Source organism: Lissotriton helveticus, chromosome 1_1 (assembly GCF_964261635.1).
Source record: "Lissotriton helveticus chromosome 1_1, aLisHel1.1, whole genome shotgun sequence".
In the NCBI taxonomy this organism is placed as follows: Eukaryota; Metazoa; Chordata; class Amphibia; order Caudata; family Salamandridae; genus Lissotriton; species Lissotriton helveticus.
In genome coordinates this window covers 119,408,270-119,435,748 of record NC_136057.1, presented here as the reverse complement: position 1 = coordinate 119,435,748, position 27,479 = coordinate 119,408,270, and the positions used below count along the sequence as shown (strand labels likewise).

Genomic DNA, 27,479 nt, shown 5'->3' with positions numbered 1-27,479 from the left:
AACTCAGGGCCAGATAGAGAGACGGGTATAGGACTTTTATATACTGAGGTGTTGGTAGGGAAAGAGTCATGAATGGTGGCTATTTTATTCTCGAAAAAGACAGAGAGATTATCACAGAGAGTCTGTGATACCACTGGAGGTCGTTTCAATGCCAGGGGATCTGTGAAGGATCTGACTGTCTCAAATATTTCCCTTGATGAACCTTGGGTACGATTAATTTTTTCTTCTAAGAATATTCTTTTATGTTCAATGATCTTCTTCCTATAGTTTTTCAAGGCGGCTTTGTAAAGAATTTTACGATCTGATGAGAAAGTGATTCTCCAACGTCTCTCAAGATGTTTACATTCTGATTTGAGCTTGCGAAGATCATTCGAATACCATGGGGCCGAGGGAGCAGAGCGATAGGTTTTTATGGGCCTAATAGGGGCGATCTGATCGATTGCCGAAGTAATGTGGTCATTAATGTGTGTTAATCGTGTATCAAGGTCGAGGCTCGTGTCAAAGTGGTCAACAGATAAGAGATGAGGAGCTAGGCTATCAGGAGAAATCCTACCCCAGTTTCTGCCCAGTTGTTTAGCCGGACGGACATGACGATTTGTGCAGTGGCAGGGAAATATGAAAGGTACAAGCAGGTGATCCGACCAGACTATAGGAACAGGATTGAGTGTGACTAGGCCTTCTAAGTTCGTACAGATTAAATCAAGAGTGTGGCCTGCTTTGTGCGTGGGACCACTAACAACTTGATTCAGTCCGCCGTCAGCCAGAGAGGACAGGAAATTAAGGGAGGCAGTATCCTCTATATTGTCAACATGAAGATTGAAATCCCCAAGGAGGGTGAAATTGGCATAACGCAGTGACGCTTGTAGGGCGTAATCCAGGAATACTGGAAGGTGGGATGGGTTAGAATTGGGAGGTGGATACGCCAGGAGGCCGGAGAATGTAAAATTGGGCGAAGTATTAATACAAAAAGGAAGCGCTTGATTATAGGCGAAAGACGAAATAGACCAATGGGTTCTATATATTATGGCCACTCCTCCCCCGGGGTGTGAGCTCTGTCTGTTGGCACATAATATATTATAGCCCGGCGGGATTGCTAGATGTAACGCAGGATTGGTGTCATCTCCTAACCACGTCTCAGTAAGAAACAATACATCCCATTTATCTTCTTCCAAAGTATGGAATACGTCAAGGGAGTGTTTGACTAAGGATCGGCAGTTTAGCAGGCCAGCTTTTAAGCGTGTCTGCAAAGAAGTAGTCTGTTGAAGAAGGCAGTTATGTTCTTCATTGCCGGGAAGGTCAGGTGAGCATTTCATAAGTGGAAAGATGGGATTGGCAGCAGCGCTAATACATGATGGAATAATACAGTGTAGAGGTTGCAGGGATTTAAGCCTAGAGCTGTCATATGTTGTGAGAGGGGGAATGCCCAAGGTGACAGTACCTGCGTCTGCGGCCGCATACTGGTCGCTGACGGGCTCAGACGGGCAGGACTCTGGCGCGACTCCGGCGCAGGTCCGGCGCGTCCGCTGATCGCGTCCGCTGCGCGGACACATGGTCTTCCGTTTATATAGTGTCCAATCGGGTGCCTTCAAAGGCTAGCCCACTCCAAAATGGCCGACAAAGTTAGTAATCACCTCAAGCAGCGTTCAATTCGGCTGGGGTGAGTTTTAATTCAGGAGATTCAGGTTTCTGACCCCCATCTAGCAGGAAACCAAGGGACAAGTTACCAATGCCACTTTGTGGTCAAGCGGAGGCGGAGGGGACTTAGTGCAGCGAGGGGGGAGGCAAAACAAGAACAGCTTAGCTTCGTGATCAAGCTAAGTAATGTGCAGTTAAAACGCTGTAAGGACAGCTAGTAAGAGCGTGCAGTTTTAAAATGTAGCTAAACACAGAAAACAACAACCTCCCGGCTCAAGCCTCAGGAGGGATGACAGTTACAGGGTAGAAGAACCAATGCGGCGAAGCCCCTTATATAGTGTCCAATCGGGTGCCTTCAAAGGCTAGCCCACTCCAAAATGGCCGACAAAGTTAGTAATCACCTCAAGCAGCGTTCAATTCGGCTGGGGTGAGTTTTAATTCAGGAGATTCAGGTTTCTGACCCCCATCTAGCAGGAAACCAAGGGACAAGTTACCAATGCCACTTTGTAGTCAAGCGGAGGCGGAGGGGACTTAGTGCAGCGAGGGGGGAGGCAAAACAAGAACAGCTTAGCTTCGTGATCAAGCTAAGTAATGTGCAGTTAAAACGCTGTAAGGACAGCTAGTAAGAGCGTGCAGTTTTAAAATGTAGCTAAACACAGAAAACAACAACCTCCCGGCTCAAGCCTCAGGAGGGATGACAGTTACAGGGTAGAAGAACCAATGCGGCGAAGCCCCTTATATAGTGTCCAATCGGGTGCCTTCAAAGGCTAGCCCACTCCAAAATGGCCGACAAAGTTAGTAATCACCTCAAGCAGCGTTCAATTCGGCTGGGGTGAGTTTTAATTCAGGAGATTCAGGTTTCTGACCCCCATCTAGCAGGAAACCAAGGGACAAGTTACCAATGCCACTTTGTAGTCAAGCGGAGGCGGAGGGGACTTAGTGCAGCGAGGGGGGAGGCAAAACAAGAACAGCTTAGCTTCGTGATCAAGCTAAGTAATGTGCAGTTAAAACGCTGTAAGGACAGCTAGTAAGAGCGTGCAGTTTTGAAATTTAGCTAAACACAGAAAACAACAACCTCCCGGCTCAAGCCTCAGGAGGGATGACAGTTACCGCCTGACCTCATCAAGAAAGTGGGCTGGTGGGAGTCAGTGCTGCAAGAGCTACATTCGGACATAAAGGTTGCAAAGGAGAACAAGCCTTGGCACAGACAATAGGTCTCGCCTTGAGGGCGTGTTTATAAGTGTTTAGCCTGAGATAGTTGTAATGTTTTTCAGGTATGTTATAGAGTGACTGAATGAATGACTACTCATTTGTATAGCGCATGGTTACCCGGGGGCATCCCAGCGCTTCAGTGAACCAATTCATCCCAGAGATTTAGGGAAATAGGAAGGTTTTCAGCATGTTCCTAAATCTAAGATGGTTCTCCTCCAACCGAATAGAGTCAGGCAGGCTGTTCCAAAGTTTTGCTGACTGAACAGCAAAACGCCTGCCACCCATACGGCTTCTCCTTATTCTGGGAACTGCAAGAAGGTTTTTATTGCTGGATCTAAGGGTCCTGTTGGTTTGATGGGGACAAAACAAAGGTTGAATAAGATCAGGTCCTGATTTGGTTAGAGCTTTGTGGACAATGGTCATAGCCTTAAATTCAATCTTTTGTTGAACCGGCAGCCAGTGAAGTTTCCGGAGCGCTGGTTTGGCCGAGGTTCTACGAGGAATCTGTAGTAGCATCTGGGCTGCACAGTTCTGTACAGTCTGTAGGATCCTAAGTGTCCCCTGTAGGGCCCCTAGGTAAACTGCGTTGGAGTAGTCAAGGCGCGTTAGAATGAAGGCCTGGACTAATATCCGCCTTGCTTCAAACGGGAGCAACCCAATGATTTTCCTGAGTGATCTCATCAAAGCGTAGCAAATAGCTGCAACTTTCTGTGCTTGAGCCCGGAAATTAAGCGCTGGGTCCAGCCATACTCCCAGACTCTTGATTTTGTCTCTTGGGGGTGGGGGGCGACCCAAAGTGTTAGGCCACCAGCCATCCACCGAGGAGGGTGTGTTATGCCCTAGCATAATAATCTCCGTCTTTGCTCCGTTAAGTTTTAGGAAGGAGTTATCCATCTATTCACGGACTCTGCTAAGGCAGGAGGAAAGTCTGTCATAAGTCGACATCTGCCCGGAGAGCGTGATGATAAGCTGAGTATCATCAGCGTATGTCACTAGTTGCACCCCCCAGGGCAACACCACCTCAGCCAATGGTCTCATATATATATTAAATAAGGTTGGACTGAGGGATGAACCCTGTGGGACGCCACAGTGTAAATGCATAGGAGGGGTAGAGATATCGTCCTCAAATACCGAGAAAGTACGCCCAGAGAGGGAGGGCTGCAGCCACCCCAGTGCGGTGCCAGTGACACCCACACCATTCATCCTTTGGATAAGAATAGAATGGTTAACGGTGTCAAAGGCCGCACTGAGATCTAATAAAAGTATGGCTGCACAACCACCTCCATCAACAATCTTCCTCGCTTCCTCAACTACTGCAATAAGGGCAGTTTCGGTACCTTGTTTGCACCTTAATCCGGTCTGGGTAGGATGTAATAGATTGTTGTTTTCTAAATGGCTGGATATCAGGGAGTTTACATATTTTTCTGTAAGCTTGCTGATCGTGGGCAGCAGGGAGATGGGGTGATAATTTGCCTAATCATCAGGATTGAGATTGGGCTTCTTCAATAACGCTTTTACTTTTGCCTGTTTCCAGTGGAGCGGGACTATGCCAGTAGACAGGGAGGTATAGACATAGAGCAATGTAGCTGTTGTGTTTAATACTTTAAACTTTGTGTGCAAGTTGTGGTTAGTGCAGTGACGTAATGGAAGTGGCATGGTGTGAAATGTAGTGGTGAGTTGTGATATGATGTGTGTTGTCATGTGCTCCTGTCCTGTCCAGAATTGACCTACAATGACATGCATATAGCGCTTAATACCCTTGACGAGCGCGTTGAAGGCATCGATTTGTGATGTTAAATCCCAGAACTGGAACACTGGTGGTTCAGTGACATGGAGTCATCTGGTCATCCGAAACATGCACTAATTAAGTTTATCAGAACGTGAGATTTGTTTTCAACTTGTCTGTACTGTTGTGATCAGAGGAAATATGTGAGAGTAGTTTTTCTACAGCTCTGAGCCACTGTTGGGGCCACCAATCACCGCGCTCACCACAGGCGTCCGCTCACGGCCTTCCATCGCCTGTCGAATGCGGCTGCCCGCGGCGCCCGCAGGGGGCCACCTCGGAGGGCGGCCACCCCTTAGTGGCATTAGGCACCTCCCCACTCGCTTCTGCGGGACTCCAGGATGGGTCCCTTTACAGGGCGCGCTGGACACGTCATATCTGGTGCGCCGGGGGATGGGGAGGGGTATTTAGGCGTCCCCCGCCATTGTTGGGCCTCAGGCACCTCTGAAGTACACATCGGCTGGGTGGCGGCTTACAGGTGTCTTTCAGGTGGCTGGGCCTTCGGGACAGGCAGTGCAGTCCTGCAGCTAAATCCACATGGAGGGCCCCTGTCCACCCCGAAAGCCCCGGCCTGTCAATACAGTGGCTGAGCCCAATCACAACATGGCCTAGGTGGTATTTGTTTATTGCTGGCGAGGTTAAGTAATTGTCACGTGATAGGGAAAGCAGGGGGTACTGGTTCGTGTGGGTTATAGAGACACCTTTTCTAGATTTAGGTGTCGACCTTCATTTCTCACTTCCTAACTTCTGAGAACTTAAAAACGTGATATATTTGTACGACATGTGACAGTAAATGTAAATGTACATGTATTTATATAGCGCAAATCACCGACACGGTATCTAAGCGCTTGCTTAGGGAACCCGTCCTGTTATTCCCCTGTGAGATACCCCAGCAGGGTATCCACAAGGTGAAATCCAGGCATCCCGCCGCGAGGGGCCGTAGTGGAGATTAAGCAAGCTATTGCCCAGAGTCGCAGAGTATTACCCCGTGAGTCGAGTAGGCACCGGATCGAGAATTGTCGAGTCCGTGGAATTTTTGAGCCCGAGACCCGCCGAGGTGGGGAATCGAACCCTGGTCCACGGGCGATCTCAGCTTCCGGGTCTGCCGCCTCTAACCACTGAGCCACGCTTCTCCACAGTGAATTTGATGCTTGTTGCACAGTTGATGGGACCCTTCAGCCGCCACCCTTATCAGAACATTTTTTAGGAAGCTTAGCTGATTTCAGAGATTAACCTAAGCACTCTGAGTGCGGGTGACCTTACCTCCAATGTGTCTCATTTAAATCTGACGCACTCTGGCCTGAAATCGAACATGTGAGTGACAACTGCACGGTTGAGCAGCGAGCGTTTAACTCTGTCATCTTAGCGCCTTAAAAAATATAAACAAATTTAAATCGTATTTGTAAAGTGAGAACTACTCAGCCTTACGGGTCTCAAGGTGCTAGGGGCTGTCATGGAAATTAAGTGAGCTATTGCCCAGAGTCACATGGTGCTGAGCTGAGCAAAATCAAAATCAACGAACAGGAACTCAGGGCCAGATAGAGAGACGGGTATAGGACTTTTATATACTGAGGTGTTGGTAGGGAAAGAGTCATGAATGGTGGCTATTTTATTCTCGAAAAAGACAGAGAGATTATCACAGAGAGTCTGTGATACCACTGGAGGTCGTTTCAATGCCAGGGGATCTGTGAAGGATCTGACTGTCTCAAATATTTCCCTTGATGAACCTTGGGTACGATTAATTTTTTCTTCTAAGAATATTCTTTTATGTTCAATGATCTTCTTCCTATAGTTTTTCAAGGCGGCTTTGTAAAGAATTTTACGATCTGATGAGAAAGTGATTCTCCAACGTCTCTCAAGATGTTTACATTCTGATTTGAGCTTCCGAAGATCATTCGAATACCATGGGGCCGAGGGAGCAGAGCGATAGGTTTTTATGGGCCTAATAGGGGCGATCTGATCGATTGCCGAAGTAATGTGGTCATTAATGTGTGTTAATCGTGTATCAAGGTCGAGGCTCGTGTCAAAGTGGTCAACAGATAAGAGATGAGGAGCTAGGCTATCAGGAGAAATCCTACTCCAGTTTCTGCCCAGTTGTTTAGCCGGACGGACATGACGATTTGTGCAGTGGCAGGGAAATATGAAAGGTACAAGCAGGTGATCCGACCAGACTATAGGAACAGGATTGAGTGTGACTAGGCCTTCTAAGTTCGTACAGATTAAATCAAGAGTGTGGCCTGCTTTGTGCGTTGGACCACTAACAACTTGATTCAGTCTGCCGTCAGCCAGAGAGGACAGGAAATTAAGGGAGGCAGTATCCTCTATATTGTCAACATGAAGATTGAAATCCCCAAGGAGGGTGAAATTGGCATAACGCAGTGACGCTTGTAGGGCGTAATCCAGGAAGACTGGAAGGTGGGATGGTTTAGAATTGGGAGGTCGATACGCCAGGAGGCCGGAGAATGTAAAATTGGGCGAAGTATTAATACAAAAAGGAAGCGCTTCAATGCGTTCTACTTGATTATAGGCGAAAGACGAAATAGACCAATGGGTTCTATATATTATGGCCACTCCTCCCCCGGGGTGTGAGCTCTGTCTGTTGGCACATAATATATTATAGCCCGGCGGGATTGCTAGATGTAACGCAGGATTGGTGTCATCTCCTAACCACGTCTCAGTAAGAAACAATACATCCCATTTATCTTCTTCCAAAGTATGGAATACGTCAAGGGAGTGTTTGACTAAGGATGGCAGTTTAGCAGGCCAGCTTTTAAGCGTGTCTGCAAAGAAGTAGTCTGTTGAAGAAGGCAGTTATGTTCTTCATTGCCGGGAAGGTCAGGTGAGCATTTCATAAGTGGAAAGATGGGATTGGCAGCAGCGCTAATACATGATGGAATAATACAGTGTAGAGGTTGCAGGGATTTAAGCCTAGAGCTGTCATATGTTGTGAGAGGGGGAATGCCCAAGGTGACAGTACCTGCGTCTGCGGCCGCATACTGGTCGCTGACGGGCTCAGACGGGCAGGACTCTGGCGCGACTCCGGCGCAGGTCCGGCGCGTCCGCTGATCGCGTCCGCTGCGCGGAGACATGGTCTTCCGTTTATATAGTGTCCAATCGGGTGCCTTCAAAGGCTAGCCCACTCCAAAATGGCCGACAAAGTTAGTAATCACCTCAAGCAGCGTTCAATTCGGCTGGGGTGAGTTTTAATTCAGGAGATTCAGGTTTCTGACCCCCATCTAGCAGGAAACCAAGGGACAAGTTACCAATGCCACTTTGTGGTCAAGCGGAGGCGGAGGGGACTTAGTGCAGCGAGGGGGGAGGCAAAACAAGAACAGCTTAGCTTCGTGATCAAGCTAAGTAATGTGCAGTTAAAACGCTGTAAGGACAGCTAGTAAGAGCGTGCAGTTTTAAAATGTAGCTAAACACAGAAAACAACAACCTCCCGGCTCAAGCCTCAGGAGGGATGACAGTTACAGGGTAGAAGAACCAATGCGGCGAAGCCCCTTATATAGTGTCCAATCGGGTGCCTTCAAAGGCTAGCCCACTCCAAAATGGCCGACAAAGTTAGTAATCACCTCAAGCAGCGTTCAATTCGGCTGGGGTGAGTTTTAATTCAGGAGATTCAGGTTTCTGACCCCCATCTAGCAGGAAACCAAGGGACAAGTTACCAATGCCACTTTGTAGTCAAGCGGAGGCGGAGGGGACTTAGTGCAGCGAGGGGGGAGGCAAAACAAGAACAGCTTAACTTTGTGATCAAGCTAAGTAATGTGCAGTTAAAACGCTGTAAGGACAGCTAGTAAGAGCGTGCAGTTTTAAAATTTAGCTAAACACAGAAAACAACAACCTCCCGGCTCAAGCCTCAGGAGGGATGACAGTTACAGGGTAGAAGAACCAATGCGGCGAAGCCCCTTATATAGTGTCCAATCGGGTGCCTTCAAAGGCTAGCCCACTCCAAAATGGCCGACAAAGTTAGTAATCACCTCAAGCAGCGTTCAATTCGGCTGGGGTGAGTTTTAATTCAGGAGATTCAGGTTTCTGACCCCCATCTAGCAGGAAACCAAGGGACAAGTTACCAATGCCACTTTGTAGTCAAGCGGAGGCGGAGGGGACTTAGTGCAGCGAGGGGGGAGGCAAAACAAGAACAGCTTAGCTTCGTGATCAAGCTAAGTAATGTGCAGTTAAAACGCTGTAAGGACAGCTAGTAAGAGCGTGCAGTTTTGAAATTTAGCTAAACACAGAAAACAACAACCTCCCGGCTCAAGCCTCAGGAGGGATGACAGTTACCGCCTGACCTCATCAAGAAAGTGGGCTGGTGGGAGTCAGTGCTGCAAGAGCTACATTCGGACATAAAGGTTGCAAAGGAGAACAAGCCTTGGCACAGACAATAGGTCTCGCCTTGAGGGCGTGTTTATAAGTGTTTAGCCTGAGATAGTTGTAATGTTTTTCAGGTATGTTATAGAGTGACTGAATGAATGACTACTCATTTGTATAGCGCATGGTTACCCGGGGGCATCCCAGCGCTTCAGTGAACCAATTCATCCCAGAGATTTAGGGAAATAGGAAGGTTTTCAGCATGTTCCTAAATCTAAGATGGTTCTCCTCCAACCGAATAGAGTCAGGCAGGCTGTTCCAAAGTTTTGCTGACTGAACAGCAAAACGCCTGCCACCCATACGGCTTCTCCTTATTCTGGGAACTGCAAGAAGGTTTTTATTGCTGGATCTAAGGGTCCTGTTGGTTTGATGGGGACAAAACAAAGGTTGAATAAGATCAGGTCCTGATTTGGTTAGAGCTTTGTGGACAATGGTCATAGCCTTAAATTCAATCTTTTGTTGAACCGGCAGCCAGTGAAGTTTCCGGAGCGCTGGTTTGGCCGAGGTTCTACGAGGAATCTGTAGTAGCATCTGGGCTGCACAGTTCTGTACAGTCTGCAGGATCCTAAGTGTCCCCTGTGGGGCCCCTAGGTAAACTGCGTTGGAGTAGTCAAGGCGCGTTAGAATGAAGGCCTGGACTAATATCCGCCTTGCTTCAAACGGGAGCAACCCAATGATTTTCCTGAGTGATCTCATCAAAGCGTAGCAAATAGCTGCTACTTTCTGTGCTTGAGCCCGGAAATTAAGCGCTGGGTCCAGCCATACTCCCAGACTCTTGATTTTGTCTCTTGGGGGTGGGGGGCGACCCAAAGTGTTAGGCCACCAGCCATCCACCGAGGAGGGTGTGTTATGCCCTAGCATAATAATCTCCGTCTTTGCTCCGTTAAGTTTTAGGAAGGAGTTATCCATCTATTCACGGACTCTGCTAAGGCAGGAGGAAAGTCTGTCATAAGTCGACATCTGCCCGGAGAGCGTGATGATAAGCTGAGTATCATCAGCGTATGTCACTAGTTGCACCCCCCAGGGCAACACCACCTCAGCCAATGGTCTCATATATATATTAAATAAGGTTGGACTGAGGGATGAACCCTGTGGGACGCCACAGTGTAAATGCATAGGAGGGGTAGAGATATCGTCCTCAAATACCGAGAAAGTACGCCCAGAGAGGGAGGGCTGCAGCCACCCCAGTGCGGTGCCAGTGACACCCACACCATTCATCCTTTGGATAAGAATAGAATGGTTAACGGTGTCAAAGGCCGCACTGAGATCTAATAAAAGTATGGCTGCACAACCACCTCCATCAACAATCTTCCTCGCTTCCTCAACTACTGCAATAAGGGCAGTTTCGGTACCTTGTTTGCACCTGAATCCGGTCTGGGTAGGATGTAATAGATTGTTGTTTTCTAAATGGCTGGATATCAGGGAGTTTACATATTTTTCTGTAAGCTTGCTGATCGTGGGCAGCAGGGAGATGGGGTGATAATTTGCCTAATCATCAGGATTGAGATTGGGCTTCTTCAATAACGCTTTTACTTTTGCCTGTTTCCAGTGGAGCGGGACTATGCCAGTAGACAGGGAGGTATAGACATAGAGCAATGTGGCTGTTGTGTTTAATACTTTAAACTTTGTGTGCAAGTTGTGGTTAGTGCAGTGACGTAATGGAAGTGGCATGGTGTGAAATGTAGTGGTGAGTTGTGATATGATGTGTGTTGTCATGTGCTCCTGTCCTGTCCAGAATTGACCTACAATGACATGCACATAGCGCTTAATACCCTTGACGAGCGCGTTGAAGGCACCGATTTGTGATGTTAATCCCAGAACTGGAACACTGGTGGTTCAGTGACATGGAGTCATCTGGTCATCCGAAACATGCACTAATTAAGTTTATCAGAACGTGAGATTTGTTTTTATTTTGTCTGTACTGTTCTGATCAGAGGAAATATGTGAGAGTAGTTTTTCTACAGCTCTGAGCCACTGTTGGGGCCGCCAATCACCGCGCTCACCACAGGCGTCCGCTCACGGCCTCCCATCGCCTGTCGAATGCGGCTGCCCGCGGCGCCCGCAGGGGGCCACCTCGGAGGGCGGCCACCCCTTAGTGGCATTAGGCACCTCCCCACTCGCTTCTGCGGGACTCCAGGATGGGTCCCTTTACAGGGCGCGCTGGACACGTCATATCTGGTGCGCAGGGGGATGGGGAGGGGTATTTAGGCGTCCCCCGCCATTGTTGGGCCTCAGGCACCTCTGAAGTACACATCGGCTTGGTGGCGGCTTACAGGTGTCTTTCAGGTGGCTGGGCCTTCGGGACAGGCAGTGCAGTCCTGCAGCTAAATCCACATGGAGGGCCCCTGTCCACTCCGAAAGCCCCGGCCTGTCAATACAGTGGCTGAGCCCAATCACAACATGGCCTAGGTGGTATTTGTTTATTGCTGGCGAGGTTAAGTAATTGTCACGTGATAGGGAAAGCAGGGGGTACTGGTTCGGGTGGGTTATAGAGACACCTTTTCTAGATTTAGGTGTCGACCTTCATTTCTCACTTCCTAACTTCTGAGAACTTAAAAACGTGATATATTTGTACAACATGTGACAGTAAATGTAAATGTACATGTATTTATATAGCGCAAATCAACGACACGGTATCTAAGCGCTTGCTTAGGGAACCCGTCCTGTTATTCCCCTGTGAGATACCCCAGCAGGGTATCCACAAGGTGAAATCCAGGCATCCCGCCGCGAGGGGCCGTAGTGGAGATTAAGCAAGCTATTGCCCAGAGTCGCAGAGTGTTACCCCGTGAGTCGAGTAGGCACCGGATCGAGAATTGTCGAGTCCGTGGAATTTTTGAGCCCGAGACCCGCCGAGGTGGGGAATCGAACCCTGGTCCACGGGCGATCTCAGCTTCCGGGTCTGCCGCCTCTAACCACTGAGCCACGCTTCTCCACAGTGAATTCGATGCTTGTTGCACAGTTGATGGGACCCTTCAGCCGCCACCCTTATCAGAACATTTTTTAGGAAGCTTAGCTGATTTCAGAGATTAACCTAAGCACTCTGAGTGCGGGTGACCTTACCTCCAATGTGTCTTATTTAAATCTGACGCACTCTGGCCTGAAATCGAACATGTGAGTGACAACTGCACGGTTGAGCAGCGAGCGTTTAACTCTGTCATCTTAGCGCCTTAAAAAATATAAACAAATTTAAATCGTATTTGTAAAGTGAGAACTACTCAGCCTTACGGGTCTCAAGGCGCTAGGGGCTGACATGGAAATTAAGTGAGCTATTGCCCAGAGTCACATGGTGCTGAGCTGAGCTGCCGCCGGAATCGGGGATCGAAACCGTGAACCCTGTGCTCAGAAGTCAGCTGACCTGGCCGCTGCACCACACCTTTCCACTTGGACATTAGAACTCCAATGCATATTTCATGAGATATGTTGCCTCTTACTTGGTTGTGAACTGGAGACAGCTATGTTTCTGTATTCCAATTTCATAAAAGTGTACTTTAGTGAAAAACAATTGTTGGTAAACATCATCACCACCGCTATATGTGTTTTTAATTCTAGTAATGGTAAGCTTTTTATACCAATAATGCATTATAATGATGTCACTCTTGCATGCATTCTTCATTTCTTCGAACATGAAGATGCAATGGAAATAAAAGGTCGTAGGTACTACAATTCTTTAGAATAACTTTGGATTTTTGTTTCAGAAGGAGCACGCTTTTGCTTTGTGCGGACAGTGGTCACCAAAGCCCAGCTGAAGAGCAATGAGAGTTTGCATAGACCTTGTGGCAGCGGGCAGGGAGGGGGCAGGGAGGAGCAGGGTGGGGCAGGGAGGGGCAAGGAGGGGGCAGGGAGGGGGCAGGGTGGGGCAGGGAGGGGCAGGGAAGTGCAGGTAGGGTCAGGGAAGGGGCATGGAGGGGCAGGCAGGGGCAGGGAGGGGCAGGGAGGGGCAGGGAGGGGGCAGGGAGGGGCAGGGAGGGGCAGGGAGGGGCAGGGAGGGGGCAGGGAGGGGGCAGGGAGGGGGCAGGGGGGGCAGGGAGGGGCAGGGAGGTGCAGGCAGGGTCAGGGAAGGGGCATGGAGGGGCAGGCAGGGTCAGGGAGGGGCAGGGAGGGGCAGGGAGGGGCAGGGAGGGGCAGTGAGGGGGCAGGCCGAGGGGGCAGGGAGGGGGCAAGCCGAGGGGGTAGTTTGGGGGCCTTACCTGATGTTAACATCTTCTCCCCTCTCTGCAGTAGTTACGTGCCAGCCAGCTTAGAAACAGTGGGCTTGTTACAAAAGCATCTAAAATAAAGTTACATTTGAATTAAAAATTCAGCTTCATTCCAAATACACATTCAAGCCCCCTCGAGCAGGAGTTTTGTCTTCCTGGTGAGGTCCGCCCAAGGGGGGCCACTATTACTCCCGGAATAGACTTTTTTTGCCCGTGGCAGCCACGTCTGTGGCTCATGTCCGACAGGTGATGGGGGTGTCCAGACGCCCTGATGAGATTTGGAAGCTGCCGAGCTTGTGTTAGTGGATATGGTCTAACGGCGCAATGGCCTAGCCTGGTGTTTTATGCAGACTCCATTTGTGCTAGGCATTTAATTTAAACAAGCTAGCGCCAACAGTTCGGCGCTGTGGAATAACATCGGGACTGTGTGCGTGCGCACACGACTGCAGCCAGACATGCTGAAATGGTTTTGAAGCGCACGCTCGCACGTTCCCAGGGAAGCGTCTGGAGTGAAGAAGCGGGAGGGAGTCGGAGACGAGGAGCGGCGTTCAAAGGATGTAACCTGACCCAAAACAGATGGCAGCCTGTGCACCGCTGCTGGCTCCCGAGAGCAAAATGCTTTGAGAGTAAACATATCCCAAAAAGATAGGACATTCACACGGATTTGGCCAATTGCGTGCTTTCCATTTTGAAAGCGAGACACAAAGGCCAATAGCGTGTGAGCACCACATGCACCAGCTTGAAGAAAAGCTGAAGTGTTTCCAAAAGACCTTTTTCCAGAGCAGCGCATGCGCGCAGCGCTTGGCTTGCCTAAAAAGGGACGCGCTATGTAGCTTAGGGGTGGACAGAGTTCGCGTAGCGCCACTACGCGGAGTTTCACGGACTTATGGAAAATATCTGTGAAACAGGAGCCGACATCCTGCGGCCAGCTGAGGGTTCCTGTGCTCGGGACGGGGGTCCCTCGTGCCCTGATAGGCTCCCAGATCTCCCCAGCCTGGCTGGGTTGAGAAGCAGTGACCGGGCCGGGGTGTGGGAGCCCCCGTCCTGTGGCCTGCCAAGGGTCCATCTGCCTGGTACAGGAGTCCCTGGTGCAGAGCCCCCAAGCCCTCCAAAGGGCAAGTGGGAGCCCTCCGGTGAAGGTTCGGGGTCGGTAGATTGGCCTCCTATGTGGTCGCGCATAAGGTCGCGCTTTTTCCCCTCGGCCATCTGGTCGCACGCAATGCTTTCCAATGGAGCGACCAGATGGCTGGGCTGCCCTGGAAGTCCCGATAGGGGCTCATTCGCCTCCCCGATCCCAGCAAGGGCTCCAGGAGGTTGGGGACATCCGCGCCTTGGTTCCCCTCAGTCTCCGGGTGCGCACAGGTTACCAGAAAGAGGGGTAGCTTTCCTCTGGATTACTAGTGGGAGGGTATGCCGGGACACACCTCCTGGGCAGGCAGTTCTCAGTCGGGGACCAGATGGGATGTGCCCGGACAACACCTCCCCACAGTCCGGGGCTCCCTCCAACCTTGCGGTTCGCACGGGTTACCAGAAAGGGGCGTACCCTTCCTCTGGATTACTAGGGACAGGGTACTCCGAGGGTGCTCTCCCACACCGTGCTCTGTCCTCATGCCTGCAGTGTGGCAGGTTGCCCCGGGACAGGGTCCCGCAGCCCCGGGTCAGGTGCTCCAGCCCTGGACCCAGTCCCCCGGACTGCTGCAATGCCAAAAGGCCCAAGACGGGGTTACGTCGTACCGGGGGAGCCCCTCCCTCACTTGGCTGGGTTCAGGAGGTAGGTCCAGGGCCCCTGAGGGCCCCGGGGAGAGAGGCCTCCACACCTCGGGCTCTGTCCTTGGACCTGCCATGTGGCAGGGTGGCCAGGACGGGGACTCGCGGTGACAGGAAGGCTTTCCCTGTTGCTCCAGCCCTGGGCCCCTTCCCCAGTGCTGCCACTATGTCAAAGGCCAGATACGGAGTTCCGTCGTGCACGGGACTGGGTCCTGCGGGGACGGGTTGGTTTCCGCTGCACGTCCGGGTCCGGGAGCCCTGGCTGGCTCCAGGGGCCCCGCTGGGCCCCAGGTCGGGTGCTCCAGCCCTGGGCCCCGTTTCCCATCCTGCCACTCTGATGGGCCTTTTCCTCCGAGCCTGCTTGCTCCGGGAGCAGGCAGGGCTGGCAGTTACAAGACAGGGGAAGGCAGGACAGAGCCCGCCCTACGGGGCCCCAGGGGGCCAGGTCCACACCTGCCTTTGAGCCTCTTCCAGATGGGCCCTTCCTCCTACCCTGTTTGCCCCGGGAGTAGGCAGGGACGCAAAGCCGGCATCCCAGCGCAGGGCGGCCTGCCAGGGCAGGCCCCGGCCACACTCCGATCGATTGGGCGCTCTCGGTCCATTTAGGGATGGACTGCTTGGCCAGTCTCAGCTGTTGCTTCAGGCAAAGAGCTTCCTCCCCACTTGGACCGTCCAACTTGAGGGCCTGTCCCTTCACCCTACCCAGCTGAGCAATGGCCGAGCGGCCCGGCAGCTCGTGCCCCCCAGTGGTCCGACCCGAGCGGAAGGGGTCGGGTGGTGCCAGGCACTCAGACGCTGCTACACGGCAGGTCCTGTAGGCCCCGTGCACCACACCGTCACCCCTCTCCGCCGAGCGCATTTTCGCAGCAGCTCGGAATGGCTTTTCTGAGGGGTGCTGCTGCAGCCAGGCTTCGGTACCCCTGCGTCTCACTCTAGCTGCGCCTCGGCCTGCCTCTCCCTTCCAGGGGAGACTGCTGGGACCACCGGTGCCCGGTCAACCGCACCTCTCCACACCCCTCCGGCGAGCCCTCCCGCCCAGGCGGGCGGGCACCTTCCCCTAGCAGGCTCCCGATGAGGGAGGGGTGTACGAAGGTTACCAGACGGAGAGACGGGCAGGCGGCTGCTGAACCCACCCCGTCAGCAGGTGTGGTTACCTGGTTGATCCTGCAAATAGCATATGCTTGTCTCAAAGATTAAGCCATGCACGTGTAAGTACACACGGCCGGTACAGTGAAACTGCAAATGGCTCATTAAATCTGTTATGGTTCCTTTGATCGCTCCATCTGTTACTTGGATAACTGTTGTAATTCTAGAGCTAATACATGCCGACGAGCGCTGACCTCCCGGGATGGGTGCATTTATCAGACCAAGACCAATCCGGGCTCGCCCAGCCGCTTTGGTGGCTCTGAATAACCTCGGGCCGATCGCACGTCCCCATGACGGCGACAATACATTCTGATGTCTGCCATATCAACTTTCAATGGTACTTTCTGTGCCTACCATGGGGACCATGGGTAACAGGGAATCAGGGTTCAATTCCGGAGAGGGAGCCTGAGAAACGGCTACCACATCTAAGGAAGGTAGCAGGTGCGCAAATTACCCACTCCCGACTCGGGGAGGAAGTGACGAAAAATAACAATACAGGACTCTTTCAAGGCCCTGTAATTGGACTGAGTACACTTTAAATCCTTTAACGAGGATCCATTGGAGGGCAAGTCTGGTGCCAGCAGCCATGGTAATTCCAGCTCCAATAGCGTATATTAAAGTTGCTGCAGTTAAAAAGCTCGTAGTTGGATCTTAGGATCGAGATGCTGGTCCGCCGCAAGGCGAACTACTGCCTGTCCCAGCCCTTGTCTCTCGGCGCCCCCTTGGTGCTCTTGACTGGGTGTCCTGGGGGTCCGAAGCGTTTACTTTGAAAACATTAGAGTGTTCAAAGCAGGCCGGTCACCTGAATACTTGAGCTAGGAATAATGGAATAGGACTCTGGGTCAATTTTATTGGTTTTCAGAACTGGGGCCATGATTAAGAGGGACGGCCGGGGGCATTCGTATTGTGCCGCTAGAGGTGACATTTTTGGACCAGCGCAAGACGAGCCAAGTGAAAACATTTGCCAAGAATGTTTTCATTAATCAAGAATGAAAGTCAGAGGTTTGAAGTCTATCAGATACTGTTGTAGTTCCGACCATAAACAATGCTGACTAGCGATCCAGCAGCGTTATTCCCATGACCCACCAAGCAACTTCTGGGAAACCAAAGTCTTTGGGTTCCGGGGAGTGTATGGTTGCAAAGCTGAATCTCAAAGGAATTGTTGGAAGGGCACCACCAGGAGTGGAGCCTGCGGCCTAATTTGACTCAGCACGGGAAACCTCAACCGGCCGGGACACGGAAAGGATTGACAGATTGATAGCTCTTTCTCGATTCTGTGGGTGGTTTTGCATGGCCGTTCTTAGTTGGTGGAGCGATTTGTCTGGATAATGCCGATAACAAACAAGACTACTCCATGCTAACTAGTTAAGTGACTCCCAGCGGTCGGCGTCCAACTTCGTAGAGGGAAAAGTGGTGTTTAGCCACACAAGATCGAGGAATAACAGGTCTGTGATGCCCTTAGATGTCCGGGCTGCCTGCGTGCTACACTGAACGGATCAGCGTGTGTCTACCATTCGCCGACAGGTGCGAGTAACCAGCTAAACCCCTTTCGTGATAGGGATTGGGCATTGAAATTATTTCCCATGAATGAGGAATTCCCAGTAAGTGCGGGTCATAAGCTCACATTGATTAAGTCCCTGCACTTTGTACACGGATCGGCCCCGCAGGGGTCGGCAACGGCCCTAGCGGAGCGCCGAGAAGACACTCAAACTGGACTATCTAGAGGAAGTAAAAGTCGTAACAAGATTTCCGTAGGTGACCTGCAGAAGGATCATTGACGGCGGAGCGGCCCGAGCGACCGACAGCGCCAGCCCAAAGCGCTCAGCTGCATTCTGCAAGCAAGCACAGTCTGCTCTCAGTGGGAGGTGTGTGGGATGGGGAGACGCCAGGCTCTTCCCTTCTGGGGCCTCCGACCCTGGCAAGGGTGGGGTGGGCTGAACAAGCCAGCACGGCTCGGGCCACCTGGCGACGGACGGCTGACGTGCAGGTGGGGCGACCCTCCCTCGTTGCCAGGTACCCGGTTCGACCGGGTCCTGTGCGGCCAGGCTAAATTTGAAGACTCGTGCGGTCCCTCCCGGTTACTCCGGGAGGGACCGGTGGCTGCGTGGCTGCCTGCTCCCGTCACTCCAGGAGCCCCCTTCCTCACCTGCTGGAGGATGGGGGGGGACTCCCGGGCCGAGCGCCTAGTGATGCATATTTTCTCCCAACGGTGCAGTCTGACTCCCAGAGGGGAAGCCTTGAACGGGGCACTCGGCCCGTCTTGCCTCGCGGGGGGCGGGTGGTAGACACCTTCCTCCCACCTCTACTGTGCCCGCAGGTAGGTAAAATGTTTTTAAAGTTGCCTGTGACTCTGGGCGGTGGATCATTCGGCTCACGCGTCGAAGAAGAACGCAGCTAGCTGCAAGAATTAGTGTGAATTGCAGGACACATTGATCATCGACACTTCGAACGCACTTTGCGACCCCGGGTTCCTCCCGGGGCTACGCCTGTCTGAGGGTCGCTCAATCGTCAATCGCCCCAAGGCTTCCCCGGGATGTGGCTGGGGCATTCGCAGGGTTTAGCTCCACTTCCCTTCATCCCCCCACAAGGTCAGACCCCCTGATTGCCCACAGCAGGGTCCCTCATCCGGTCCTGTCATGGAGGTATGCCGCCGGCATGCCTAGATTCTCCTCCGTGCTGCGTCGGGGAGAGGGCTGGTGACCGGTCCGCCCCAGGCCCTTTCCGGGGCACCTGGCTGCATGCTGCGCATGGCTGTTTGTAGTGTCCCACTGTCTGCATGCGTGCCTCGGGCACCCACCTCCACAGCTGGCTTCCCGGGGAGGGTAGAACCCCCCACCCTGCCGATCTGGGGACAAGAGGGCATACTGCCGGGACAGCGGCCCTCCTGCGAGAGCAGTGGCGGCTGGTGTCCCCCAGCTCCCCCCTGCGCTTCGGCGCTTTCCGACTACGACCTCTGCCCAGACGTGGCGACCCGCTGAATTTAAGTATATTACTAAGCAGAGGAAAAGAAACTAAGCAGGATTCCCCCAGTAAAGGCGAGTGAAGAGGAAAGAGCCCAGCGATTAATCCCTGCCCGGCGGCGAGCTAGGGAAATGTGGCGTACAGAAGACCGACTCCCCGGCGTCGCTCAGGGGCCCAAGTCCTTCTGATCGATGCTCACCCCGCGGATGGTGTTAGTCTGGTAGCAGCCCCGGGCGCGACGGGATTTGGTCTTCTCAGAGTCGGGTTGTTTGGGAATGCAGCCCAAAGCGGGTGGTAAACTCCATCTAAGGCTAAATATGGGCGCGAGACCGATAGCCAACAAGTACCATAAAGAAAAGTTGAAAAGAACTTTGAAGAGAGAGTTCAAGAGTGCGTGAAAATGTCGAGAGGTAAACGGGTGGGGTCCCTGCAGTCCGCCCGGAGGATTCAACACAGCGGGAAGGTCGGTGGCCCGGGAGTTCTGGAGTTATTTCGCCAGGAGCCAAGGTGTGGGTGATCGGCCATTCAGGCATCGCTAGGGTGGCACAATGGGCAGAAAGCAGGAGTAGGAGGCATGAGTTCTCCATCACTCAGATAGTCTGGTTGGGATTCCCGGGTATGCGATGGCATAGCTTGCTCAAGAAGCTGTGGCATAGACTTACAGGCCGCAGACCCCATCCTGACATTTTGGTCATTCACCGTGAGGGCAACAATCTGACATGCATGGGTAGAAGGGCCTTTTACAGGCTATGAAGGTCACAATGGGTGAGATTAGTAATCTCATGGGACACTATGAGTAATGGTGGTCGGAGATCACCCCGAGGAAGGTATGGCATGGGGCCAGGTCAGGGGAGGCCATCAAACTTTCACGTAGAAGGGTAAACGGCACCATGCACAAGTTCACGGAACCGAGGGTTTTGGCTTCATTAGACATGGACTTCTACATGCCAACACCACAGGGTATTTAGATGATGATGGTGTCCACCTGTCCCAGTTGGGCATGGACCTGTTCTTGTTGGACCTGGGCGAAGCCTTAGAGACTGCGGGTTGTAAGTAAGCTTGCCTTGGTGGAGGTGCTCAGGATGTGATGGCTGCCATATCCGGAGCTGTGGCAGAGTTACAGGGTGATCCGGAGGCTGAATGGTACATAGGGGTATTCTCTGCCCCTGGATCGCCCATAAATTAACCCACCATGTTGGCATAATTCTTGTATGAAATAAACCTGCAGCAAAATGTTTTCCCACAAACAAGTCTTATGTGGTTATTTATTGCTGTACATCCTATGTCTCCATATTGGGGGTGTCTGTCTTACTAAAGGTGTGCCTGTTTCTTTGATGCTTCTTATCCTGCAGCACATCTGATTCACACCCCAGAGCTGTATGTTTTGAACTTTCTGAGGTGAGGACTTTTGCCAAGTTTCAGTGACAAGCTGGGCAGCGCTGGGCAGGAGCAGGGTAGCCTCCAGTAATGGAAGCAAAGCCATGGGTGTTCTCCTGGGGGACACTGGACACATGTGCCCCCACTGTCCTGGCCATTCCTCATGTCCAGAGGTGCTCCCTGAAGCCAGTCTGCCATATAATCAAGTCCAAATAAAGAAATGGGGGGACGAACCTAGTTAGGCAATGTGCACGTGACATCACAGGAAGTAGTATCACAACCTATGACCTCACAGGATGTGGAATCACAGGAAGTGGCATCACAAACTATGACCTAACAGGAAGTGGCATCACAGGAAGTGGCATCACAACCCATGACCAGACAGGAAGTGGTACAGGTTCTCCCATGAGCACATTTGAGTGCCTCACACTGTTTAACATACAACATTTTGTAGATATCTTTCTTCACATTCACAACCCCTCCCCAGCTTCTGGCGGATCTTAGGCTTGAGACCGGTGAAACTGGGCTATATTGCTATAAATGCGACAGCTGTTCGGGTGCCAACGCCTGTCCCTTCCCTCTGCTCCCCCCCTCTATCCCCTCTCACTCCCTCTGCCCCTGCCTCCCTCTCCCCCTCTGCCTCCTTCTCTCTCCTCTGCCCCGTCCCTTCCCTCTGCCTCCTCTCTCTCCCTCTGCCTGTCTCTCTCTGCCTCACTCACTCCCCTCTGCCCCATCCCTTCCCTCTCCCTCCCTTTCTTCCCTCTGCCTCCCTTTCTTCCCTCTTCCTTCCCTCTGCCTCCCTCTCTTCCTTCTTCCCCCTTCCTTCCCTCTGCCTCCCTTTCACCCTGTCTGCCTCCCTCCCTCTCTCTCTTTCCTCTGCCTCCAGCTCTCCCCTCTGTCCCCTCTCTCCCTATATCCCCTCTGCCTTTCTCTCTTCCTTCTGCCTCCTCTCCCCTTTGCCCCCTCTCTCCCGCTCTCTCTCACTCCCTTTCTCCCCTCTGCCTCCCACTCTTCCCTCTGCCCCCTCTCTCCCCTCTGCCTCCCTCTCTCACCTCTGCCCCCTTCTCCCCTCTGCATCCCTCTCCCTCTCCCTCACCCCTGCCTCCACCTCTCTCCCACTCTCTCTCTCTCCCTCTCTCCCCTCTGCCTCCCTCTCTCACCTCTGCCCCCTCTCTCCCCTCTGCCTACCCTTCTCCCCTCTGCATCCCTCTCCCTCTCCCTCACCCCTGCCTCTCCCTATCTCCCACTCTCTCTCTCTCCCTCTCTCCCCTCTGCCTCCCTCTATCACCTCTGCCCGCCTCTCTCCCCCCTCTCTTCCCTCTGCCCCCTCTCTCCCTATATCCCCTCTGCCTTTCTCTCTGCCTCCTGCCTCCTCTCCCCTTTGCCCCCTCTCTCCCGCTCTCTCTCACTCCCTTTCTCCCCTCTGCCTCCCTCTCTCCCCTCTGCCTCCCTCTCTCCTCTCTGCCTCCACTCTGCCTCTCTCTCCCCTACCTCCCTCTTCCCTCTGCCTCATTTTCTCACCTCTGCCTGTCTCTCTCTCTCTTTCTCTCCCATTTGCCTCCCTCTGTCCCCTCTGCCTCACTCTCTACCCCTCTGCCTCCCCCTCTCCCCCTCCCCCTGCCCATCCCCTCCTCCCCCTCCACTCTGCCTCCCCTTATCCCCCTCTGCCTCCCTCTCTTTCACTCTGCCTCCCTTTCTCTGCCTCCCTCTCTCCTTTCTGCCCCGACCCTTCACCCCTCTCTCATCTCTGCCTCCCTCTCTCCTTCTCCTTCCCTCTCTCTCCTCTTGTTAGAAATGGGATCCCTGGCTGGCCAGGGCTTGCACCAAAGTCAGTCAGAGACCACCACCCTTAGTCAGGGCAAGGGAGTTACACTCCAAGATAACCACTGCTCAACCCCTTGGTAACGTGACTCGAGCAGGAAGGCTAAACTCGGAGGCAATGTGAGTTAAGCGTTTGCGCATGCACCCAGCAACAACACCCAAGGCCCACCACCAAGGAAACTCCACACAAGGTTATGTATAAAAATAGCCTTTGTATTACAGCAAAACACATTAGATAAAAACACACACTTTACAATGTGCCAACAGGCACGGGCAGAATTTACAGGGGATGTGTCCAAGACAGGGCCACCTGGACCACTGTCAGGAATCAGCACTTTTGGACTTAGTACTTGTATCAATAATAATTAGCACATAGCACATATAATAATAATCACTGTGGCACAAAATAGAACAAAAAGCACACAACCAGTAACCACTGGTAACCGGTAAGTACCACCTACGCAACCCTAACCACCTTAGGAAAATGTCACGCAGGGAACCAGGACCTCACTAACAACCACTGTACTAGGAGAAAAACAACCACCTAAGTATCACCATACATTTAGGGGTCTAGGCAAGAACACATTACACATGATGCATCACAACATTCAGAGATGTAGGGAAGGAAAACACATGATGCATAACCATACATTCAGCGGTGTAGGTAAAAGACAATTGCGCAGAAATCACATAAGTCACCACCTGTGACTGTATCCAGGCCAACTGGCCTTGTGGGGGCTAGGACGTCCTGTGTCCCAAAGTCAGGGGCCTAAACGGAGCAGCTGCCCACTAAGTGCTGGGCAGCTGTGGAAACAAGGGGGCTCTGAAATAAATAACTGTGCCCCCAAAACGAGGTGTGAGCCACGTGGACCCTGAAGAAAGGCTGCTTCGTGGGAGTCCCTTGTGGACTCTGATCACAAGATCCCCGGGGTTGGAGTCCCCCCTCTGGGGACTCGTAATCACTGAATGTCCCCTGAGCCTTGTAGGCTCTAAAACAAATATGCCCCACACGTTGGAGTCCCACTCGGGGCACTCAAGAACAGATGTGGCCTTCCAGAGCCACGGGGGCCCTAGACAAATATGCCCCCATGAGCCTCTCGGGGCTCGTCAACAACTGGACCGCTTGGAGCCTCTCCGGGCTCAGTAACTACGTAATGCCCCCTGAGCCCCTCTGGGCTTGCAAACCAATGGGCTGCCTGAGTGGGGCCTCGGGGCTCAAGCGATAATGCCCCAGGTCAGAGCCTCTCAGGCTCTGGAGGGATGCCCCGTCTGCGGCAATAACCCTGGGGGGGGCACCGGCAATGTGCCCTGACGCCTCCCCCTCTCCCCCAAACTACCACTACGGGGCTTTGGCCTCGCACCCTCTTCTCCCGGCCAGATCCACTCACTGGCACCTTAGGGCCACTCAGCCGGTCCCGTCCCTGAACACTTCTCGGCTGTCCTCTGGGGCTCTCCCTCACTGTTGGGAGCTTCGGGGGAGGGACGTCGGCCTGGCTCCTCTTTAAGGCAGCGCGGGGCTCTCCTCAGACACCGGAGCCCCGCCTGTACCTGCAGCCGCCCTGCTCCTCGCGCCAGCTCACAGGGTCCTCCAAGGCAGGGAGGCAATCCTCAGTGGCAGTCCTCGTGGTGCCCAGCAGCAGCCCCCCTCAGCAACAGGATCCAGGAAGAGAGAACAAATTGCAAGGGGACACAGCCCCTTTTTGTATATTAAAATCCTTTGTCTCAGGGTGCAGGGTGGGGGAGAAACCAGTCGCAGCTGGTTTTGGAGTACTTTGTTTTCTCCAGCCACCCTTTCCATTCACCAGGCAGGCTAGGGTCATCAGTCGCACCACAGGGGCGGAGCCAGCATTGTGTGGGGGGAAAGCCCAGCCCTATTCAGGTCCCAGGTGCACCACTCCCTCACATCACACATGCTAATCTCAACACTCACCACAGGGCAGACCCACCCAGACTCCTGGAGCCAGGATCACCAGCCAGCTCCAGCCAATCACACGCCAGCACGCTCACTTCACACGCACACTCATGTCTAGAAGTGGCACTTCCACACTAGACACATTCACGTCGCATACATCATTGCGCAGCATTCAATCTCACGAGTTCGCACATGCCAAACTCGGGCGTGCACACCCCACGCATCAGGAACTACCAGGGACACATACATTCCCCATGCATTCCTATGGGAGGGCAGGCCTATCACACACACGCACTCAGAGTGCGCACTCACTTTCCACTGGGACACAGTGAAAGTGCGCAGAAACCAAAAATCACCATCACCAGGTCACCATTAAAAGCAAAAGTTTAGGGGTGAACCTGCCAGAAGGGCCAAGTCCAACACAACCCCCTTCCAGCCAAAACGCAGGGGAGACCAATCACCACCGTGATGGATTTCCCTGCTTGGGGCGAAAGAACACGGATGCGGGCCCGCCACTGCAGGGACATCTTCCTGTTCTACGCTGCGGTGAACCCATGGGATTCCTTCCAAAACCACTGTCTGGAACAACTGGGCTACCCCACTGGTACTCCCAAGCTGTCCGCGGCCAGGACCAGGCCCTGGGCCATCCAGGTGCCACTGGTCCTTGCCTATTCGCAGAGCGGGGGGTAGTAACCCCTGGCACATAGTAGCCATTCTCCACTCTTCCTGTCTGCAAGACAGGACTAGACTGCCACTGGTTCTCCAGCATAGGGTCTACATCCTTAGGTGGACCTGGAGTCTCAGGGAAGGCTCTCCTCCCCCTACCTCTTCTCCTAGGGTTCCTCCTCCTCCGGCGAGGGGTACACCTAGAACACCATTCCAACCCAGGGTTTAACCCCTCAGGTTGCACCGGGGTCAGAGGTGGGCTCTCCCACCCTCTGCATCCACTTCCAGAGTCCTGCTCCCTACCAACAGGTGCGGTACCTCTGGAAGAAGGACCGGTCGGGACACTGGTTACAGTCGTCCTTCCCTCCAGGTCAGGCAGATCCTGAACCTGGCCTTCCAACCTCTGGTCTAGAACCTTTGGAGGAATAACTGCCTTGCACTCCACGACTTCTGGGGATTCACACGCCATCCCCCTGAGGCTGACACATGACTCAAGTGTTGTGTGACTGTCTGTCTGGCGCAGATCTCCCGTCCCCTGTCCATCTGACAGTGCGCGAAGATCCCCCAGAACAGAAGTGGTGTCACCCTGGTCACTACACAGGAACCTAGCCCAACTGGATAGTCCCTGACCCACTGGTTCTTCCACTGGGGAACTCATCCCCCAATCACTCCTCACTTCGGACTCCTGTGCCCTCCCAACTGGAGTAGCACTGCCGGACACTGGAATCCCTGGAGCTCTAGTTACAGATGCTCCAGGTTCCCTAGACTCTGGGAGATCCTCCTCAAGTGGACTAACAGGACAGCCTAGGTCCCCAACCTGGTGTTCCCTCATGAAACTACCCAGGTTCTGAGATAGGGCTTCGGGCATCTGAGGACTCTCAGCCACCCACTGACTCCTGCTCCACTGAGCCAGGTAGTAAGCCTCTCCACCCCTCTCACTATACTGGTACCTATCTGGGCTACACTGAGCCTCTTCCACCACGCTGGGCTGGAAGATACCTGGCCTACTACTTTTGGCATCACTCACTAATGACTCTAAAGAACCTCTGGCACTCTCCCAGCGGTCTGCTTCATCTGCAAGCTCACATGCCTCAGACAATCCACACCCCAACAGGTGATGGCGCAACCCTGGTGAACAACAACTGAGCAGGTGCTCTTTGACAATCATTCCGAACAATACGTCAAAATCATCTTCTTTGTGAACCTGTACCCAATCAAACAGTGTCCCACAACATTCCTCCTCAAAATCTTCCCAAGACTGGTGAGACAGTTTCTTACTGTCCCTGAACTTCAAACTTAACTCCTCCTCTTGGGAAACAGGTACCAGACTGGGGGAACTGGTAGTGGGACTGCTCGCACTGGGCTCTATATAGCTGCCACCACTGGACTCAACCAGCCCTGGGCAGTCCAGAAAATTAAAACTGCGCACAGGGGATAGTCTACCCTCCAGAGGTAATTTCTCTCTGGTGAAGGTCCTCTCAGCCTCCTCTATCCTCTCCTGCGCTAAGACCCTCTGAGTCTCTAGCTGTTGCTTTCTAACGCCCAGCTGTGCCATAGCCTGGACATGCTCTAGCCTGAGCTTTTCTAAAGCCAGCTGGTGCTCCCTTTCTTTCCTCCTATCTTCCCACTCCTCTGGGGACAGGAAAAGGGATGAGGCACTACCTCCTACACTGGACCCAGCAAGGGGATCCCTATCTATGGGGTCTTCACTCTCTGCTGGTGTCCCTGTACTATCATTTTCTTCCTCTGCTTCAGACTCTTCAGGGCTCTCCTCAGACCCACCACCCTCATGGTGTGAGACCCGGGCCCTCTCCTCACTGTGCTCACGCTCCCAGTCATCCTTCTGCCATTGGATTAGGTTACCCCTAAGTTGGGGCTGGGTGTCAGCCACGTGCAACACAGGGGACTTAGCTGTCAGAGCTGAAGCAAGAGTACAACATTTACAAAGAATTCAGCGAGCTCCCTATCCCAGAGAACTCACACTCACTTGTCTAGTGCCACACACCATTCATCCACACACAACCCCCCCCCCCCCCTGGACTGGTAAGGCAGTTTCTACCACCCCTGATTTCTCAACCTGACCACACGTGACACAGGTACCAAACTCTGGGCGCGGGGCGAGGAACAAATGTACTGGACACTATTACGCTGCTACCACTGGATCCCACCCTCTGGTGAATCCAGAAAATTCAAACTGCACTTAGGGGATAGAAAACCACCCAGAGCTAGTTACACCTAACTCACAGTGCACAAGAAACACATTTCCAAAGAAATGACATTAAGAACAATTTAGAAACAATAATCCCCAAAATGTGGTCATCTAAAATGCAGAGTTCTGAAGTGCGGCCAGTTGCCACTGCGGTACAGCGCAAACGCAAATCCTTATCCTTTCCGCTGCCGCCAATGTTAGAAATGGGATCCCTGCCTGGCCAGGGCTTGTGCCAAAGTCAGTCAGAGACCACCACTTCCACGTCAGGGCAAGGGAGTTACACACCAAGATAACCCCTGCTCACCCCCTTGGTAACGTGACTCGAGCAGTAAGGCTAAACTCGGAGGCAATGTGAGTTAAGCGTTTGCGCATGCACCCAGCAACAACACCCAAGGCCCACCACCAAGGAAACTCCACACAAGG

General features: G+C 52.8%; 1 protein-coding gene, 1 non-coding gene and 1 pseudogene across 6 annotated transcripts in view; all 3 read left to right on the top strand.

The window, feature by feature from the left end:
- The window catches only part of LOC144764418 (uncharacterized), a 109,829-nt gene that overhangs the window by 4,721 nt on the left and 77,629 nt on the right, over positions 1-27,479 (top strand). The window lies entirely within an intron of this gene.
- On the top strand, positions 16,116-17,887 carry LOC144781564 (18S ribosomal RNA; annotated as a pseudogene).
- LOC144779684 (5.8S ribosomal RNA) lies at positions 18,457-18,610 on the top strand. The gene has a single exon (XR_013600709.1). It is a non-coding gene; the product is annotated as a 5.8S ribosomal RNA (ribosomal RNA).